This window comes from Lipotes vexillifer, unplaced genomic scaffold, assembly GCF_000442215.2.
Source record: "Lipotes vexillifer unplaced genomic scaffold, Lipotes_vexillifer_v1.1 scaffold1691, whole genome shotgun sequence".
Lineage (NCBI taxonomy): Eukaryota > Metazoa > Chordata > Mammalia > Artiodactyla > Lipotidae > Lipotes > Lipotes vexillifer.
In genome coordinates, this window is record NW_006789046.1 from 4,148,456 (window position 1) to 4,155,684 (window position 7,229).

A 7,229-nucleotide genomic window follows, 5' to 3' on the forward strand; every position below is an offset into this window, starting at 1 on the left:
CGGGCGGATCAGGTTCCCGCACCCGCGGCCCGGCCTACACTTCTCGCACTGGCTGCTCCGCCCGCCTGTCAAGGTTGGGCCTGGGGGGCTGGGACCCGAGCGGCCGCCGCGGGGACAGGCCGAGTCCCGGGCGCCCGACCCGAGAGCCCCCCTTCTCCCCGCCTGGCCCGCGCCCAGGGGACGGCGACGGACGCGGCCCCGGCGCCCTCCCCCGCGACGCCCCGCTGAGGCCAGATGTGGGCGGATGTGGAGGTCGGGCGGCGGCGCGGGGGCGGCGCCGAGGGGGGAAGAGATTCCTCCCCTTCCCTGGGGCGCAGGGTTCCTTCTGCGGGAGGTTTTATTTACGCAGCCAAACAAAGTTCGCCGCCGCCTTCCCGCGCGCTGCGCCTCCAAGGGTTAAGCGCTCGGACTGGCGGCCGGCAGGAGCCCATCCTGTTGGCCAAGAGCCGAGGGGCGAGCGCCAGTCACATGACCCGGGGCGGGGAGCGGCGCGCCAAATCCCACCCTCTCGGGGCACCTCTCCAGCTGCTCCTCACCCCCGGCCCACCGCCGCCGAGGTCGCTGCTGCACCCTCGGGGGCGGTGTCAGAAAAGGCGCTGGCCCACCGGGGACGCGGGGCAGGGACGGAACACCCTTGTCAGAACCGCCAGGGACACGTGCCACTCCATCGCTGCACAAGGGGCTTCCTGAAGGCAGAGCGTAGACCCCGTGTTCTCCCTGGTAAGGCGCAGACACTTCAAAGGATCTGAAGGGAGGCGTTGGGGGAGGGGACGGGGAGCAAGGGGCCTGCCGGTGAGGCTCGGCCCCATCTGGCCCACACCTCAGGCCTGGCCCTGCCCTCCTGGGCAGTTAGTTAATTTCTTCCCTTCTCCGTACATTCGACAAACATTGATTAAGCCCTATTACCTACAAGGCAGTCAGGTCCCAAGGGCTGGGGACAAAATGATGGGCCGGAACTTGAAGAGCAGCCAGGAAGGGCCCTCCAGGTCTGGCACCAACAATGCGGGGGGGGGGGTCTCTTCCAATCCCCCCAGCCAGTTAGGCACTCCTGCTTATCTTCCCATTTCCTTAGACCCAGGACCTCTGCCCCAAGTCGGGGGCCTGTGTGAGAACAGCAGGGAAAGGCGCTCTCTGAGCTGGTGGGCAGTTCGGCAATACGGTGCCCTCCGGGTGGCATGCGAGTGCCCGAGAGCTCGTCCTGGGTCTCAGACTGGTCAGTGCCACTCCCCTCCCAGCCCCCACGCCCCCAGTTCTGAAAGATCCCAAATGCGCAGGGGATGCTGAGGCCTGACCGCCATCCCGGTTATTCAGGGCCTCTTGCGGAGAGTGCAATGCGCTGGGCATGAGGAGATTTTTTAAGTTGATGAAATCGAGTCCTTCCTTTTTAAGAAAAGCAGTCTCTCCCTCCCCCATGCTTTGGATATTTTGAACTATTTTCAACTAAGTGAGTTTGTGGACAAGGAACTGCAAAACCACAGACATTTCAGATGTGCACACACCCTCTGCCTGGGAGCTGGGGTTTCAGAAATGAAGTCGCCACTGTCATTAATAGCACCCCTGGTGGCTTCCACACCAGCCCGGGGCATTTCTTGTCTGAAAACCAGCACCTGGGCCCACCCGATAGTCCAATCTTCTGGCCACCTGCCCACCCAGTATTTGGGAGTTTGGTGGTCCACTGCCTCTAAGAAACAGCCTAATGCCATAACCCCCCTGGGAAGATGCTGGGTCTCAGAGACAGGGCAGCATCCAGCCTGGGCCACAGCATTATTCTCCAGTGTTTTTATAAAAAGCACCTGGTGAGGGTAGACACACCCATATGATTGTTCTCCCAGGGAGCTGGCTTGGAGTTCTACCAGATTCGCATAGGTTCAGCTTATTGTGCATTATTCACTTCCATTCACAGTGGAGCTAAACATACTTAAGCCAATCTCCTCAGGGAGCCCAGCCAGGGTGCATGCCTCACCAAAATGCTCCCCTATGGGAACCCAAAGGACAATGGCAGGAGGGAGCGGACCTCCGAGGCCAGAATGTTGGCGGGACTGTGCTCCAGACCCCACCCAGTCCTTGCCCCTGCCTGCCTCTGGCCCCCCTTCACTTAACCACTGAGGCTGACGTTGCCAGGCCTAGACACCTCCAGGTAAGGAGATTCCCCCATGTTCCCTCAGGAAACCGACCCCGGCACTTGGCCACACTCCCAGCCAGGAAGTTCACCCTTGTATCTAACCAACCGCTCTAATTGTACATCATTTATTTCCTCTTTTTTTCTGTCCTCAAAGGAGATGGGAAACAGATGGGCACCACCCTTCAAGTAATAATTACCTCCTCCAAACTCAAAGACAATCCAGTTGCTCCTTGGCCTTCTCTTTCTCAGCTTAAATCATCTTTCCCCGGCCCTTTAATCATCCCCCATCCTTTGATCACTTCTGATGACTTGTGTCCAAATTGGGGCTCCAGGACTTTAATAAGGCCTGATCCCTGTAGGATGGGGAGGGTGCCCTGACCCCCTGTCCCATGCATGAGCAGTCAGGGCCGGGGTCTGGACAGGCAATCCTGGTAGGGGCGCTGGGCAGATAAAATCAGAAGAGGGAAGAAAATGAGCTTAAATTTGGCGAGAGCAAAAGAACTGCAATGCGTCCAAATTCTGTGACGGTGCGCTCTCCCAAGGCCACGGGGGAAGGCAAGACCATTTGTAGGCCTGGCTCAAGGGGAAGGTGTGATCAGGGGGACATCAGAGGGGCCACCTACCTCACAGGTCCACCATGAGACATGTAGTGGGGTGCATGGTGGGCCCCCCAAAATATATGTCCATTCCGAACCTCAGAATGAGACCTGACTTGGTATAAGGATCTTTGCAGACGAATGAAGCTAAGGATCTTGAGACAAGATCACCCTGGATTAGAGGGAGCCCTGCATCCAATGACCAGTGTCCTTATAGAGACCAAAGAGGAGAAGACACAGAGGCGCAGAGAAAAGGGCCTCGTGAGGTCAGAGGCAGGGATGGGAGTGATGCAGCCACAAATCAAGTAACACTTGGGACTCCAGAAGCTGGAAGCTGCAAGTCTCTTCCCCAGAGCCTTTGGGGACAGCTTGCCCTGCTGACACCTTGATTTCAGGCTCCTGGTCTCCAACTGTGAGAGAATAACTTTTTGTCATGTTAAGCCCCTCCCAGTTTGTGGTTCTTTGTTACAGCAGCCCCAGGACACTCCTACAGACCTTAAATTCCCATCTGAATCATCCCTTTAGGCCAAAGCTGCCTCTCCCAAAGATGTCTCATAAGCCACAAAACCTGCAGTCAGCAGTGAACGCTGGCCAGCAGGTGGCAGTCCCGAGGGGGCTCGGGGGCACTCAGACAGCAAGTTTTCATAAGAAAAGCTGGAGGCCAGGGCTGGGTGAGAAAGGTATAAATATGAAGCCTTTCTGGAGATGGAAGGAACAGGCCTGAAGGGAAACCCCACAGGTCCAGCCCAGGTGGAGTGACCCTTGCAAAGCATGGGGAGAACGGGAGGAGGAAATAGATGGGCGGAAACAGCCATTTGGTTCACCCATCAGTATCCCTGACCCCACACTCCAGGGGGGTGGCACGGGGAGCAGAGGGAGAATGGTGGCTCTTTGCCCAGCAAAACCGGGCCTTTGGACCGGACACCCCATGTCCTCTGGGGCAGGGGCCATATGGTCTCAGCTAGTGCACCTAGCGCCCCGCAGGGCCTCCCTGAGCCCCAGAGCCTCGGGTCCATCAGCTGCTGAGCCTTCCACAGCCCCCAAGCCCCTTCAGCCCACCATCTCAGTAAATGGCACCACCATCGACCTAGCCGCTCAAGCCAAATATCAAGGCGTCACCCTCGAGTTCTCCCTTTCCCTCCCCACCACACCCAAGCCATCAGGAAGTGTCTGCCCCAGAAATATCCGTGGATCAGTCTACCTCCCTCCTCAAGTTCCCCCTCTCCAGCCCACCCCCTCTGCCAGAGATATGCTGCCTAAGGTTTAACAACCAGCAAAACAACTCTACCTGATATGTAGCATTTGCCTATTTCTGTGGTGTAAGTATTCCCATCTTGGCCTATTTGGGGCTACCAATGAGACACCGTTGAAACTGGGGCTGGATATCGTTTATATGTGGAATCTAAAAAATGGTACAAATGAACTTACTTACGAAACAGAAATAGAATTACAGATGTAGAAAACAAACTTATGGTTACTGGGGGGAAAGGGTGGGGAGGGATAAATTGGGAGATTGGGATTGACATATACACACTACTGTATATAAAATAGATAATAAGAACTTACTGTATAGCACAGGGAACTCTACTCAATACTCTGTAATGACCTGTATGGGAAAAGAATCTTAAAAAGAGTGGATATATGTATATGTATAACCAAATCACTTTGCTGTACACCTGAGACTAACACAATGTAAATCAACTATACTCCAATAAAAATTAATTTAAAAAAAAAAAAGAAACTGGGGCTGGGAAGAGATTGCAGTAGCTGCCGTTATACAGTGTTTCTACCACAGAGATACAGCAGAGGTGAAGAACTCAAGAACAAAGATGATGCATTCATCTATCGTTGGACATTTAGGTTGTTTCCCTGTCCTGGCTATTGTAAATAGTGCTGCAATGAACACTGGGGTGCACGTGTCCTTTTTTTTTTTTACCGTACGCGGGCCTCTCACTGTTGTGGCCTCTCCCGTCGCGGAGCACAGGCTCCAGACGCGCAGCCTCAGCGGCCATGGCTCACGGGCCCAGCCGCTCCGTGGCATGTGGGATCTTCCCGGACCGGGGCACGAACCCGCGTCCCCTGCATCAGCAGGCGGACTCTCAACCACTGCGCCTACATGTGTCCTTTTGAATTATGGTTTTCTCAGGGTATATGCCCAGTGGTGGGATTGCTGGGTTATATGGTAGTTCTATTTTTAGTTTTGTAAGGAACCTCCATACTGTTCTCCATGGTGGCTGTATCAGCATTCCCACCAATGGTGCAAAAGGGTTCCCTTGTCTCCACACCCTCTCCAGCACCTATTGTTTGTAGATTTTTTTGATAATGGCCATTCTGACCAGTGTGAGGCGATACCTCATTGTAGTTTTGATTTGCATTTCTCTAATAGTGATGTTGTACATCTTTTCAAGTGCCTCTTGGCCATCTGTATGACTTCTTTGGTGAAATGTCTATTTAGGTCTTCTGCCCGTTTTTTAATTGGGTTGTTTGTTTTTTTGATATGAGCTCCGTGAGCTGTTTGTATGTTTTGGAGATTAATCCTTTGTCCATTGCTTCATTTGCAAATATTTTCTCCCATTATGAGGGTTGTCTTTTCGTCTTGTTTATGGTTTCCTTTGCTGTGCAAAAGCTTTTAAGTTTAATTAGGTCCCATTTATTTATTTTTGTTTTTATTTTCATTACTCTAGGAGGTGGGTGAAAAAAGATCTTGCTGTGGTTTATGTCAAAGAGTGTTTTTCCTATGTTTTCCTGTAAGGGTTTTATAGTGTCCAGTCGTAAATTTAGGTCTTTAATCCATCTGGAGTTAAGATGTGATACGTATATACAATGGAATATTACTCAGCCATAAAAAGGAACAAAATTGGGTCATTTGTAGAGATGTGGATGGGCCTAGAGTCTGTCATACAGAGAGAAGTAAACCGGCAAGAGAAAAATAAATACATATTAACGCATATATGTGGAATCTAGAAAAATGGTACAGATGAACCGATTTGTAGGGCAGGAATAGAGACACAGATGTAGAGAACAGACATGTGGACACAGAGGGGAAAGGGGAGGGTGGGACGAATTGGGAGATTAGGTTTGACATAAATACACTACCATGTAAAAAACAGATAGCTAGTGGGAACCTGCTGTATAGCACTGGGAGCTCAGCTCGGTGTTCTGTGACGACCTAGATGGGTGGGATGTGTGTGGGGGGGAAGGAGGTCCAAGAGGAAGGGGATATAGGTATACATATAGCTGATTCACTTCATTGCACAGCAGAACCTAACAGAACATTGTAAAGCAATTTTACTCCAATAAATAAATAAAAAATAAATTAACTCAGAAAGAAAAAAAGAACAAAGATGATGGTTAAATGTAGTAATATACTTCGGAAGGGGTGAGCTTTGTGTATTTATTATCTTTGTTCTTAATATAATTACTTGTAAGTAATTTAATTCATACCATACACATCTACGATTTAATTTTATAATTTTTTCTAATAGAGCGATGCATTTTTATTGTGGTAAAATATATATAATATAAAATCTGGGGCTTCCCTGGTGGCACAGCGGTTGAAAGTCCGCCTGCCGGTGCAGGGGACGCAGATTCGTGCCCCGGTCCAGGAGGATCCCACGTGCCGCGGAGCGGCTGGGCCCGTGAGCCATGGCTGCTGGGCCTGCGCGTCCGGAGCCTGTGCTCCGCAATGGGAGAGGCCACAGCAGTGAGAGGCCCGCGTACCGCAAAAAAAAAAAAAAAAGTCTACCATTTCAAACACCTTTAAGTGTACAGTTCAGTGGCACTAAGTGCATTCACGCTGTTGTGCAACCATCACCCCCATCCATTTCCAAAACTGTCTTCATCATCCCAAACTGAAACTCTACTCTCATTAAACAGTAACTCCCCATTTCCCCCTCCTCACCCCAGGCCCTGGCAACCACCACGCTACTTGCTGTCTCTACAAATTTGACTACACGAGGTACCTCATGTAAGGTGGAATCGTAATATTTGTCCTTGTGTCTGGCGTATTTCATTTAGTGTAATGTCTTTAAGGTTTGTTATCCTAGGTACACATGTTTTGGCGTGTGTCAGAAATTCCTTCTTTTTATAGGGTGAATAGTATTCCATTGTATGTATAGACCATATTTTGTTTATCCGTTCATCCACTGATGGACACTTAGGATGCTTCCACCTTTTGGCTATTGTGAATAATGCTGCTACGAACATGGGCGTACAAACATATCTTTCGAGTCTCTGCACTTAATTCTTTTGGGGGTATACTCAGAGGTGGAATTGCTGGATTGTATGATAATTCCATAGAATTTAATTTTAAATAATAATTTATTTTTGATCGTATATTTTTCATAAAACATACACTGTATGAAATGGAAATCACGTATTTTATATTATATACACTTAATATATAATTAAAATTTTAATCATGACTGTGCTTAACAACTGGCTCACAAAATGCCTCAAAATTCAACAACTGGCTCTTGCCCTGCCGTGGTCCCCTCTCCCCTGCATTCCTG

The 7,229-nt window shown here is 50.5% G+C and overlaps 1 protein-coding gene across 1 annotated transcript in view; it reads right to left on the bottom strand.

Moving 5' to 3' along the window:
- Nucleotides 1–7,229, bottom strand: part of SEPTIN9 (septin 9) — a 143,798-nt gene that overhangs the window by 106,147 nt on the left and 30,422 nt on the right. The gene's annotated exons all lie outside the window — the stretch shown is intronic.